At 48.2% G+C, this 11442-nt stretch overlaps 1 protein-coding gene across 4 annotated transcripts in view; it reads right to left on the bottom strand.

The window, feature by feature from the left end:
* The window catches only part of NFYC (nuclear transcription factor Y subunit gamma), a 39260-nt gene extending 28172 nt beyond the window's left edge, over positions 1 to 11088 (bottom strand). For 3 of the 4 annotated variants that reach the window (XM_067311321.1, XM_067311320.1, XM_067311318.1), the window contains exon 1: positions 11009 to 11088. The gene's annotated coding sequence lies outside the window, so the exon portion shown is untranslated. Of the gene's footprint in view, positions 1 to 6294; positions 6394 to 11008 lie in introns of those variants that run through there. The other variant, XM_067311319.1, reaches the window with a different exon arrangement.
* Positions 11089 to 11442: the final 354 nt, after the last annotated feature.

The raw sequence follows: 11442 nt of genomic DNA on the forward strand, positions 1-11442 counted from the left end.
CCACTTCTACAAAAGAGTGCTATAAAATCCAAGGCAGCGTTTTGGGTAGTGGAGAAAAGTCACCCTCACAAACTTATAAAAGTTTGAAGTCCTGCTCTTGACAAAAACATACCCTTTCAGCTTTTTAAAAAGAAATTCAAGAAGTTCACAAAAAACGTGCAAAACCTGTAAAACCAACATAATTCAAAATACAAGTGTTTCCTTCCAATGGAACATCATGAGAAACTTCTGCAATTCCTCTATTTTTTAATCCTTCCCTCTTGCGATATTACATACACATGCTCCTCTAAACATATAGCTTGCACCATAATTATGTTATTTTAGCTCATGGGAGAATCACTCCATGCAGAGAAATTTATGTAGATTTCTCTTGTTCAGTATAATTCAAACTGAACATAATGGTTGGGATAGTTAAATGCTGGAATAAGTTGGCTACGGAGGATGCTGAGTACTTACTGTTAAAGCTTTTTAGAGAGAAGGTTACACATGTCAGAAAGGGTTTAGAATTGAGCTGATCTTGCCCTAGGGAAGAAAAATAAGTGAGATGACCTCTTCAGGCCCCATTAGCCCTTTCTTCTATGAATATTTAGCAGTATATATTTTATCTTCAAAGCACTGTTTGAACATTAGCTCCCTAATACTGCTAATGCATTACTTCTATTTTCATTCATGTGAGCCACAGCATTTGATTTAAGCCCAAATCAGCTTCAGAGACAGAAAGAGAGGTCTGGATTACTGCTTCCAATAAGATACACAACTCATTAAACCAATGAGGCTCCATTTCAGCAGCTAGCAGGCCCAGATCTGTTCCAAGACACTCCCACTGGTGATCTGCTGTTAACAGTATTTCAACATTTTGCAGGATCACATACACACAGAGATATGCCTCCTACTCACCCCCTCTCCACCCCGGTACCCACAGCAGAAATTCTGCTCCTCCCTTCTCCCAGGTTCGGACACTGCAGCAGCTCAGTTTCGGCTCTCTGAGGCTGGAGGTGCCTCTCCTCTACCCACTCAGCAGGAAGAGGCAGGACGTGGGGCCTGAGCCAGTGGAGCCGTTCCCGTCTGCCCTGCAGTGGAGGTGGCAAGCAAGGTTAGAGCAACCACCCTGATTTCACACAGGAGAGAACGTTCATGCAAAGCAGAATTTAGCCATTTAACATTTCTGATGCTGAGTTTGTTACGAAATGACAGTGCTGATCTTGCAAAGACATGCATAAAATTGCAAACAAGCCAGTCCTTTTGCTGGACACCAAGCTAGCAATGGCCTCACTGGTAGACACATGCTCTGCGGGAACAAGAACTATGTCTCCAAAACTGTTTCAGTTACTTACAAAAAGAAAGAACATACTAGAGCACAAGGCAATGCACAGCAAAGACGTTCTATTTGAACACACACAAAGCCACTAAGATAGACTGTGTTAAGTTTCATACCTTAATACATAAGACAGTGCTACCTAGCAGTTAAAGGCAATTGCTATTTCAGACAAGAGCACACTGTGCAATCTCGGGCAGGTTATTGTCAGTTGGCTTCGTTCTTCCAGGAGAAAGAAAAAAAACAAAACCAAAAACAAACAGAACTAATACCTGCCTTTACAGAAACATTAAGTTTCTATCTGAAATGCTCCAAGTACCTAGTAGCACTGTTGAAAGCCCTCCATCCAGTAGCATTCCACATGAATTTGCGCACAGAATGACTGAGCATAGATATAGTCTATTTTTAATTCTCAGCAAGGTTTTGAGAGTGCACATAAAACACACTAGAGGCCTAACCAGAAACCCACCAGAAGTATGGTATGATGCCAAAAAAAGATGCTATAGAATCAAGTATTGACCTCTTCACAGTGCGGCACCAGGCCAAGAACGAGGCTGCAAAGATTAAAACAACACAAAAGATAACACCCGATTAGATTTTTTTAAAAAAAATAAAGCAAACAAAATAATCTGAATCACTGTTTGTACTGGTTATTTTAATTTCCTTTCTATGAATCAAAGAGCGTAAGGGGCTGTATTTGGTTTTTCAACAGTTAAACATTATTAAACGGTTTCCCCTTGCAGTACAATTTTGGCAGGTAAGCATACAAAGTAAGAAGTAGATGAAGAAAAAAATTCCCAGACAAATAACAACAAGTATCTAAGATGAATCCTGCCAACTCTCTGGCTCCTAAATTAAACATCCAGGAGAAATGGAAAAACTCTTTACTTAAGAGTGTTTAAGTTAGTCAAGTCTACTTCACACCATAAAATAGTTGGGACATACTGAAAACAAAACTGCATATTGTGTACTTCATCTTCTAAACCTTGATTTCAAGAAACCTAGCATAAAATTGATGCTATATATTGCAGCTTCATAAAATTTAAAAGAAATTACAAGCTACACATCTCACAAAGTATTTCCCAGTGCTGGTATACATACATTTTATTCACTTCCCTTAACCACAGCCTTAACGGACTCTATTTATTCAGAAAGCACTTGAAATATTTCAAAATCCAGTGACAGTTTTAGGCTTTTGTGCTATCTATTCAGTACCTATTAATACCAAGGCACTCATTTAAGAGACCACCTTGGACTCTGCTGTCCCCAACAGCTCACAAAAGCTTAAATTTAGCAGCATCACGTGTAACAGGGCTCTGGTTTAGTGTTTGGTTTCATCTGTCTCTTTCTTCTTTTGTTTTGTATTCTGGGCAGGAGTTCTGATCATGCAATACACAGGTTCACAGTTCGGGAATTTTTTAATGTTAGTCTTTATATGTTTTGAGTTATTTATAAATAATTCTGCATGAAATTAAGAGTTTTCTGCATAAAAAAGGCCTATGAATGCCCTATTTTCTTAGTCTTTTGAAAGCCAAATAATTTACCTGGCTGAACGAACTGAATTGGGTGATTGCGATTAACCTCCTAGTTAAACCAGGAACCAGTCAGCACTTGGATCAGACAGTACTCACACGATACTGCACTAACACATAGATGCTGCAGCACATTTTGGGCAAAGTTAAGCTTTAATTTTAATGCAGTCCCAAGTGTTGCATGTTTCTTTGCTCTTCTGTTGCACTTTTAGGCTCAACCACCATTCTGCTAGAGTTGGAAAGGCAGAAAAAAAAGCCATTTTAAACCACACCAAAACAGCAGCAGAAACAACTTAGAAAACCATGAATGGCAAACAAGAGTTATTCACAAGAACTTGTGATAATTTGAAAGCAAAGAGAAAGGCTGTGCCAATCTATAATCGTCATATCTTCTGAAAACCCTGGTATTCAGAGAAATAAGATAAATATATGGCTTAGATTTTATAAAAGATGCATTTGAGGGCTGCAAGGTTATTTTTGTATAGGGATTATTTGAATATTCAGCATTCCTATTTTCCTCTTTACTCACTTTTATCAGTCAATTAGCAAATAAGGCCTTGCAAAAATTAAGTTCAAAATATTTTAACAGAAACAATCCACAAGCCTTTCGCCCCTTAAGATCAGACCTTACTTAAATGAAGCAAAACTTATACTGCTGAATAGGCAGACAGGATGGTCTAATCAGGTCTTTCTCCATTTCTGCTTTTTATGATCCTTTACTATAAACACACAAATCTATACATCTCTAGGGCACCTTCGGTGAATGAAAAAGACAAATGGAAGTGACCCATTTTGATTTATCAGGAAGTGACCAAATAGGAAAGCAAGCTATGAATAGACAACGGAAGAAAATCCCCCAAACAAGAGACCCCAGTATGTAGAAATTCTTAGTTTTAGAGAACAAAACTAAAAAACTTTCTGGATCTCCTGGAAGAATTGGCAGGTATCCTGAAGTGTGATCTTGCAATCAGTGCCCTTATTACCGTTGCTATATTTTTGTCTCTCTGAAGCATAAACTATTTTTTTTAAATTAAAACATTATAATAATTAAAGACAGTTTAAGTTAGCAACCATACAAATTTAATTCACTTGCTTCCAGGGCAGACCACTAAGCTCTGAAATTAAGAAACTGCTTCATGTGACCACACTATTAAAATACAGATGCCATGCTACATTATATAAATGCAAGATCCTAGTCTGATTAAAAAAAAAGAAAAAAAAAGAAAAAAAAAGGCACTGGCTTGAAAGGTGACCTCTTGCGGGCATCACCACCATTAGACAGAGGCATACATACATCCTCCTCCCCTCCCCCAGTCACCAAGGCTTTCAACCCAGGGACAGCAATTTCTCACGATAAACTTGTCCTTTAAACCTCCATTATGTGTACTGCCAGTTAAGCAAATACAAGAAAATAAGCACACAGCAGTCCCTCAAACAAAAATAAGAGTCTGTTTTCTAAGCCTGCATTTCTAGCATGTTAAACTACTATGAAAGCCAAGGGGACCTCCGGGGCACCGGGAACACACACCTCACTTCAGGGAGCAGAGCAGAATGGGTTACAAGCATGTTTCTTTCCCCCTGCAGTGCCAGAAGAAAAAGTCAGGAACTGGTGTCATTTGTAAATAAATCCCTTTACAGTGCTACTAAAAGTTTTATATTTTTCCTGCTGCTCTTGACCTAGAAAGATCAAGAAGGACCTATTCTTACACAGCTATAACCCCTTGCAAATTTAAGAAATGAAATACGATAAACACTGGGTACAATAAAGACTTCCACAGGATTTCTTATTTTATCTTAAAGTAGCTGCACATTTCCCTGCCTTTTGCCACACTTCAAAAGCCTATAGCAGCTGGATGTATCCTGATCTGAAGGAAAATTTTAAAGTGTCTGTAATAGGTAACATCTCACTTTTGCTTAAAGATGCTAACAATGACCTTCATGTTGACAGTAAAATTCACTGATTCCAGCCGACAGCCTGCTACAGAAGTTACTGCTGTTTCACTAACATGCTGTAACAGCCACCCATTATTAATAGATGACTCTTGGTGACATGTTCCTTATTCTGTCTCCTTCTCAGATTTGAAACCAGTATTACAAACCAAAAGCCACAGGAAATTGAAGAAGCTTTGACTGAGAACAGGTGATATTACTCACCAGTCTTAATTTAAATGAATATATCCAAAATAATACTTAAAGACTGTAACAATTCAAAGGCCTTTCAGGTTGAAGTTTAAACCCAAGATATAGTCCTTTGTTAGCAGTTAACATCAATGTGCAGATTCTCTTAAGATGCAGAGAAATGAGCAAGGGCCCACTTCTTTATTTCTCAAAAAACGTTGCACAACATAATTATCTCTAGTTTCCAAAACAGTACTTTTAAGGTCAATAATTAACAATCGGAAAAAAAAAAGAGAGGTAAGAGTAGGATTGAGAATACTCAATCTATGTCACACAGTTCCCCCATGACAACGCAAGGACTGTAATAGCAACGTTTAGCATCTTTCAGTATGAGTGGAGGAGAAAGAACGCCTGCAATGTGATTTGACTCCTTACCGCCAACTAACTTTAATTTCGATCTACCAACTATTCTTTTTGTCCTCGATGCCCTCGGCCCTGGGGGCCAGCTTCGTTTTTCAACTTTGATTCTTTCTTTTTTTTTTTTTTTTCCTCCAGCTCGAAGTGCCACAAACAAACTTTGTCCTTCATTCTCGAAACTCGGAGCAGCGGTATTTCAAGGTCACTCCTGCTCGCGAAGGAAGGCCTAGCTCCAGCAACTTTCCCCGCAGCACCCCTCCGACGGCAGGCGCCCCGCGGGAGCCCAGCGCGGCCGGAGCCGGCGCCGGCGCCGGGCAGAGCCAAGGAGAAGGGCTCACGCGGGGAAACTTCTCCGCTAAGGCGCACTCTCACCCCGTTTCGCCGCCTGTCACCGCTCGGCTGCGGCGCTCCGATGACCTTCAGTGCTTGTGTGCAAATAAAAAGGAAAACAAAGGGCTGCTTATGCTTGTCAGGGCTCGGGCTGACGTCTCCGGGGGGCCGCGGGCCTCCGCCGCCCCCGGGCGCCCAGGCGCTGCCCGCGCCCCCGGGCCGGGCGGCGCCGCCACCGCCAAGGGCAGCGGGACCCGGCGGCGGCCGCGGCGCCGCTGCCATTTTGCGCCCCCCTTCCCCCCCCCCCCTCCGCCCCGGTTAACGGGGTTAACGCCCGGCCCCGCGCTGCCCCCCCCCGGCCGTGTCCGCCGCCCGCGGAGCGGGGGGGGAGAGAAGGGGGCCGCGCCGCCGCCCCCGCGCCGGCCCCGCTCGGCGGGGCGCTCCCGCCTCCCCGCCGCACAAAGGCGGCCGCCGCCAGCCACCGGCAGGCGACCCCCCCCCCGCCGCCGGGGCCCGCGCCCCCAGGCCGCCGCCCCCCCCTTCCCCGGGCCGGCCCGGTCCCGGCCGCCGCCATCGACTCACCGGACCGGCGCTGCCGGTGGCGCCGCGGGCGTTGCCCGCCGGCGGCTGCCGCCCCCGGGCCGCCCCGCCATTCCCTTTGTCTTTGAGCTGACCCCTGCCTGCCGGGACGCCGCGTCCCCGCCGGACCGGGGCAGCGCCTGCCCCTTTAACGGCTGCCTCTCAGCCTACCCTGCTGCCCACGCCCAGCCCGGCCCGCCCGCGTTCATTGGCTGCGCGCCGCCGGGGGCCCCGCGGCCCCGCGCGCCCATTGGCTGGCGCCGGCAGCGCAACCTCGCCGTCCACTTCCTGTTGTAAAGTTACCTTGAGAGGCGGCCGCGGGGTCAGAGCACGTCCCGCCCGCCGTGGGGGGCAGCCGCGTCCCGCCGCCCGGGACCGTCCGCAGCCGCGGCCTGCTGAGCCTCACCGCCCGCCCCGCCGGCCCCTATTGGCTGCCCGGCTCCTATTCAAACAGCCGGGGGGGGGGGCCGTGGCGCGGCTCCCGATTGGCTCGCCAGGCTGTCACTCCTGCAGCCCCCCCCCGCGCCGCGTCACGGGGCGCCGAGCGCACCGGCGGGTCACGGGGCAGCGCGCGGGCGTCGGCGACGCGGCACGTGCGGGGACGCATGCGGACACACGCTGCGCGTGGGCACGGGCCAGGTGCCTGCGCTTACTCGACGTGCATGTGCACGCACGTAAGGTGCACGCACTTGCACGGGCACACACACGTGCAAGGTGCACGCACTTGCACGACCTGCATGTGCACACGTACCAGGTGCGTGCACTTGCACATCATGCATATGCACATACATAAGGTGCACGCACTTGCACAACGTGCATGTGCACACACACGCATGGTGCATGCGCAGCCCTCAAACAGCCCGCCATTGCAGCAGTGATGCAGAGGGAGGAAGACACCTCCTGGGGCTCCTTCCCAAGCAGAGCTGGATGCTCTTGGCACAACTACCCACTGTCTCTGTCAGCAACGCGCGAGTTTGGCTCCAGCAATACAGTAGTCACCTGCAAGGCTACGTGGTTTGTTTTCATTTGATCTAACTTTGCCTGTAAGTGCTCACCAGGACATCTCCATGTTTTTAATCACTACAATGTTTGTGAAGAGCTGTCTGCGCTGCTGCTCGCACAGCACATGCAGCAGTATTTGACACTAGGAGAGGTAGCAATCTAAAATACCAGAATGGAAGTAATATTGCAGAAATCCCTGGCCAGACATCACAGACGAAACCCACGAGACACCTCTTCCCTCTCCCCCTGCTTCTTTGTATGAAAAAACCTACAAACACTCCTGTTTGCTGGGTTTAGGGTGGAGGGCACCATCTGACAAAACTTCTGTGGAATCCTTCGTGGAGACCCCCGTAGTGAACAGGCTCACTGAGCACATCGGGCTCATAAGCAGCCACACAAACGGGGCCAGTGTAAGTTGGCATCTTCAAAGAAGGAAGCACTGGTCAGATATGAGTCACAGTTCAACGTTTGGTGGCACTGCTGCTCAGAGCTCCTTCTACCGCTGATCCAGCGAGAACACTTGTGGGGCTGTGCAGCAACCTGAATCAAATACATACGCACACATGTACATATAGATGTATATACACAGACTAAAAAACAATCCAGAAAAAAAAAGACTGCTTTACAGCCAGATAAATCCCCTGGTTTACCATGTGGCTGCCCAAACAAGATGCCCTGCTGGCAAAGATACCAAGTCATTTCAGTAAGCATGAACACCTTCAACAACCCTCCCATGCAACAGTGCCTCCTTGCAAAATGCTTCATGACATGAAGCAAGTGTGCTAGTAGGGTTTTTCCTTCTCAGCCGCGTACACCAAAGATCTCACTTTGCAGCTTTAACCATGCACACACACAAAACAGCCTTTCAGGCCTTGCTACTTGCAACAGTACCATCACAAAGCACTCTGCAGGTACCCACTGTGCAGTTTTCAGTGCCTCCAAAAATATTTCAGTAGATCTTAGAGAGGCTGAAGGCTTGGAATAATGTATTTACAAAGTACAGATGATATTTTACCTATGCAGACACAGAACTATTTTGCACTTTCAGAAAGTTATCAACAATACCCAAATGGATTTCAAGCTGCATTCCAAGATACTATTTACTGCTTGAAAATAATGCTTAGAGGATTAAATACAGAGCAGTAGAGGAAAAAGATAATATGAAGCATGGTGAATGCTTAACCAGTATTAAAATAGTTTGAATCAGATAGCAAAACCAGATTAATTTAAAGATAGATCTTTCCAGTGATTTATTAAATATAATTGGTTAAAGTGTGACATGTCTTAAAAAAATTATACCTAGTAATGCTTTGTTCTCTTCCTGTGTCATTCCACAGATAAAAGCAAGGGCCTCCATGCTGTGGTATGCTTACTATTAGAGGTATGCAAGGTACTTTAAAGCGGTATGCAAAACAAAACCAAAACAGCCCACCAACTTTCCCTGCAGAAGAGAAGAGGAATGTCTGTCTGGATGTTTGAGCAGTAATAACTGCCCAAACACATTCTCATGTGCCTTCTTCATGCCATGGTGCAACCCCTGTCTCCAGGCGAGAGGGGAAGGATCTAGAGGCCCCTCTCCTAAGTGCAGATATGACCCAGCATGGCCATGGGAACAACTATTACTTTCACAGAATTTAATTCCCCATGACAGTGATAGAACAAATTAAGTTTGAGAACCCCTGCATTAAAGGAGTTATTTCAATCATTGTATCTGTTTTTGTTCTGAAATCATATGGAGCAGTTAAGCTAACACTAAGAAATCGCGGAAATCCTGCTTGAAAGCTTTAAACACAAAGTTCCTGGAAAGACATAAGGAGAAATGTATGCTATTAACCCAATTTAATCTACCATTGCATCTTTGCAGGTTGTGGCACTTATCTTTATAAAGTACAAAATAATAAGAGGGAACAGGTTGGCAGTACAGGACAAATTACTGGCTCAAGGTCACCCAGCCAACCCACAGCAGATCCAAGATCCAGCTGGATTATACCTGTTTCTCAGTCCTCGTGCTGAGTAAACAACTCTTTGTGCTGCACTGGCATTTCAAAGCACCGCTTTTTGCTTTGTTTGACCAAGAACTCTGCATCCATCCTGAAACGTGTTTGAATCCTTCCACTCTGCTGTGCTCAAAGTGGACCAAAGGTGGCCAGCGCACGCCAGACCTCAAACGAGTAGCTGTGAGTAGCAGTGACATGGAAAACCAAAGTAGTTATGAGGGAACGTGTTATGCCAGAAGTGAAATTACATCAGGTTATTACTGTTTATGACCAGTGCTCAAAGGCAGTAAGTTGGGCACAGATAAGTTTAGACTGGTAACTAGAATACAATTCGGCTGAAGACAAACACAGATCCACCAGGAGTAGTCTAGTCCAAAAACTTAACCTAATTTGAGGAGGGCACTGGTAAGCCTAAGAAAAGACATATGATGTTGCCAAGGGCAACAGCAACAAATTATGTTTGATGACCCAGGAGGTCTGTTTTCTGGAGGTAGGAATAGAAGAGGAAAAAGTTAACCACATACTTGCAGACTGTGCTTGACATGGTAAGTGAAGTCAGTTGAGACTTCCATTTTAATTGCATGTACTCAGACAACTGTTGAGACAGACAAGTATTTATTTGTGAATATGTGGAGAATACTCTACTCAGCAAGAAAAGCATCTCTAAAGGTAACATGTCAGATTCCAGGAGAAGTAGCTAGCATTACAGTTTCTTTTTCTGTAAGCAACCTGAAGTCTGCTGAGAGCTCTGGGTTCCTGTATCAGCCCTGGACACCGTTCAACGAGCAGCAAGCACAAGCCAGCACTGCCACCAAGAACAAGTCCTGACATCCTGTTTCTCCTATGCTCCCCACTCATTCCCGACCCCACACGGACATGCACACGCCAGCACAGCTACCGACGCGGCCTATGAAAAAACTGATCTCAATGAAATCTAACCCAGCCCAAAAGAATTAGCTTTCATCCCTATCATATTCACATGGCATTTCGTGTATAACATTACACCATTACTGATGTGCATTTCTTTCGTTTTTACAGTTTAGAAAAAAAAAAAATCTAGGGAGACACTGTTTATGTGCAAACGTTTTCACAACTCTCAGTGCTCAAACGTTTGGGTTTCAAGCACAGATTAACCAATTCCTCAGATATTCACCAGAGATCTTCAAAACGCTCCCAGGTGCTTTCAGGGCCTAGCTTTGATTCTGCCCCTCTTCCTACCAAGTTTAAGCATCGGTCGGACTTTGGAGAGGTCTCTTAAAAGCCAGAGGTCGGTAAAACACAGCATCCCCGGCACGCGGCACCGAGCTCTCCTGGGGCGCGTCACCTGTCCGGGCTCGCCAGGCCGGCCCCGCACCCGCTACCGGTCCGGGGAGGCCTCCCGTGCCCTGGCCTGCCCGCCGGGCCGTCCGGCGGCACCTGCCCCCGGCGCCCCACGGGTCTCCCCGCGCCCCCCCCGGCGCGCCCCTCCCCCCACCCCCCGGGCCGCGCGGGGAAACGGTTCGGTTTCCTGTCCTCTCCCCGGTCCGCCTCTCGGCATCCAATCAGCGCGCGGTCCTCCTCGCCCGCCTCCCCCGGCGCCGGCCAATCAGCGGGCGCGGCGCTGCCCATAGGCGCGGAGCCGGAGGGGGGGGGAAGGGGGGAACCCCTCGGGCCGCCCGCGCCCCCTCACAGGCCGCAGACTCCCCCCGCCGCGTCCCGCCCGCACCCCGCGCACTCACCGGGGCAGCCAGCGCCGCGACCTCCGCCTCCTCCGCCCGGCGCCCGCGCTGCCTCCGGCCCGGCTGAAGGGAGGCGGGAAGGAGGGGGAGGGGGCGACCAGAGCGGAGCGAGCGCCCAGCGGCCGAGAAACAAGATGGCGGCGGAACCGTGAGGCGGCGGTGAAGAGGCTCCGCCCCTTTCCCCTGGGCCGCGGCACTGCGCAGGCGCATGACCCGGGGCGGATCTCGCGAGACCTCCGCTCGGCGCGGGGCGGGAGAGGCGGGAAGGGCGCCGCCATGGGCGGAACCACCGGGCGGGGCCCGCGGGCCGCTGCCCTCGGTGCGGGCCGTGCCCGGGGCTCGCTGCGGGGGGAGCCCGGTGCCGGCTGGCCTCGGGGGGGCACCCGAGCTCCTCGGCTGCGGCAGGGCCTGGCTCGGGCCTTCCCTGGCTCGGG

This window comes from Apteryx mantelli, chromosome 27, assembly GCF_036417845.1.
Source record: "Apteryx mantelli isolate bAptMan1 chromosome 27, bAptMan1.hap1, whole genome shotgun sequence".
NCBI lineage: Eukaryota > Metazoa > Chordata > Aves > Apterygiformes > Apterygidae > Apteryx > Apteryx mantelli.